General features: G+C 40.6%; 1 long non-coding RNA gene across 1 annotated transcript; it reads right to left on the minus strand.

Moving 5' to 3' along the window:
• Nucleotides 1–1,369: 1,369 nt before the first annotated feature.
• On the minus strand, nucleotides 1,370–2,451 carry LOC121918406. The gene is made up of 3 exons (XR_006101223.1): nucleotides 2,365–2,451; nucleotides 2,035–2,155; nucleotides 1,370–1,551 (listed from the first exon to the last, which is right to left on the minus strand). It is a non-coding gene; the product is annotated as an uncharacterized LOC121918406 (long non-coding RNA).
• Nucleotides 2,452–2,482: the final 31 nt, after the last annotated feature.

Here is a 2,482-nt window from a genome sequence, read left to right on the forward strand (position 1 = left end):
TCTTTTCATGGATGGAAAGTGAACTTCATCTTTTGACTGAAATTTCCCACAGCAAGGCACTGAAACCCTTTTCACATTCTTGACTTTTAATGGTGTCTTCCCTGTAAGAGTCAATCGATAAACAGCAATTCTCTTTTCTGAATTATTATTATTATTATTATTATTATTATTATTATTAATTTTTCCCACACTCCTAGCATTTATATAGTTTCTCCTCTTTGTGATATAATTGATGATGGTTAAGGCTACTCTTCTGACTGAAACTCTTTCCACATTCCTGGCATTTAAATGGTATCTCCTCCATGTGAATTGTTTGATGAGTAGAAAGGTTATCCTTTTGATTGAATTTCTTTCCACATTCCAGGCATTTAAATGGTTTCTCCCCTGTATGAACTGTTTGATGATAAGAAAGCTTATCCTTTCGACCGAATTTCTTTCCACATTCTTGGCATTTAAAGGGTCTCTCCCCTGTATGAATTGTCTCATGACGTGAGAGGCTTCCTTTCTGAGTGAACATCTTTCTACACTCCAAACATTGAAATGGTTTCCCCCCTGTGTGAGTTAATTCATGACGTGTGAAGTTTGATTGCCAACTGAACCTCTTTTCACACTCCAAGCACTGAAATGGTTTCTCCCTTGTGTGAGATAATTCATGACAAGTTAAGCATGACTTCTGACTGAATTTCTTTCCACATTCCAGGCATTTCAATCGCTTCTCTCCTGGGTGAATTGATGAATGAATGAAGTTTCTTTTCTGGCTGAGGCTCTTTTCACATTTGTCGTCTGTATGCGTCGTCTCATGACGTGAGAGGTTTGCCTTCTGACTGAACATCTTTTCATATTGGAAGCACTGAAACGCTTTCTCCCCTGTATGCGTTGTCTTGTGACGTGAGAGGTCAGCCTTCTGACTAAATGTCTTTCCACACTCCAAGCATTGAAATATTTTCTCCCCCAAATGATCTAACTGATGATGACCAAGGGTACTCTTTTGACTGAAACTCCTTCCACATTCATGGCATTTAAATGGTTTCTCTCCTGTAAGACTTAATTGATGACGAGTTAAGTATGACTTCTGATGGAACCGTTCTCTGTATTGCAAGCAAGGAAATGGTTTGTCTCCTGTGTGAATTTTTTGGTGATGAATAAGGCTTATATCCTCACTGAAACTCTTTCCACATTCCAAGCTTTTCAAAAGTTTCTTCCCTGCATGTCCTGCTTCATAGTTAATCTGGTGTATCTTCTGCTTTGGGTTCTTGCTACACTCCAAACCTATTAATGATTTCTCCCCTGAGTGCTGTCTTTGGTGTGACACAAAGTGTGACCTACACCTGAAGCTTTTGCCACATTTACAACATTGAAATGGTTTCTTTGTTATTTGAGAGGGTTCATGGGAAATCAGTTTTTCCCTATAACTACTCTCTCCATCTTTATAAGATTGTTCTCCTATGTGAGTTCTCCTGTGAAGATTAAGGTTTGACTTACAACTGAAGCTTCTCCCACAAACAAGACAAAGACATTCACTTCCGTCTGCATTCCCATTTATGTCACCTCCTGGAAATGAGAAAAATATGTGGTCAAAGCGCAAGAGAGGACAAAACCCCCAAAACAAAATGACTACCTAACAGACATTATTGTGAGTAGGCTACTGGAAAGACAAATGAGACCCCAGAGCTTCTCCAATGGCATTCCTGGGAAGCCTATGGCAGAGAGTGGCCAAAGTAGAAAGCTCTTTGATGGAACTCCTATTTGCTTGCATCCATGAAAACATGAACCCAAGAACTATCCTCTTTCTCAACTGGGTTTGCTGACAGATATTCCTCCTTTAAAATAACGAGGAAAAGGAACTGCACTGTGCTTCACAGTTGCTACAGCAAATCCTCCATAAACAAAATCTATTATTGTTATTATTTTATTTTCTATCCTGCCTCTCTAAATATGTGTCTTTATAAAGGTTACTCTGTTCTGCATTGGTCATGCCTCACATGAAATACTGCATCTAGTTTTGGGAGTAGCTTGAAAAGAAGGGAATTTTACCCAAGGAAGCCACCGTCTCCAAATTCTCCTCCATGACTTCCGTATGCAAGGCCCTTTGGTCTGGATCCAGAAAGCACCACTCCTCCTCACTGAAATACACAGCCACCTCCTCAAAGCTCACCTAAATAAAAAAGATCCCCATCAACTCAACTTACTGAAGGGCTGCTGAATGCAATTTAATCTTTAGTGTAATGGCACTCAGTCACTTTAGTGAACAACTTTGACTCAATAAAGGAAAGGGAGTGGTTCTGCCTGGCCCAGAAAGACAAGCCGAGAACCAGGGAACCCAGCCTGATTCCTTCTTGGTCCTCCAGGGAATTTGGTCCCTACCTGATCCAGGGTCACAGAAGTTGGTCTCAGTCTGTGAAAAGAAAGAGAAGAGCTGGGATCTATTGGCCACGGCTGTGCTTCTCTGCCTGGAGGGAAACAAAAGGCAAAACTGTTCTTT

This window comes from Sceloporus undulatus, unplaced genomic scaffold (genome assembly GCF_019175285.1).
Source record: "Sceloporus undulatus isolate JIND9_A2432 ecotype Alabama unplaced genomic scaffold, SceUnd_v1.1 scaffold_10533, whole genome shotgun sequence".
Taxonomy (NCBI): Eukaryota; Metazoa; Chordata; class Lepidosauria; order Squamata; family Phrynosomatidae; genus Sceloporus; species Sceloporus undulatus.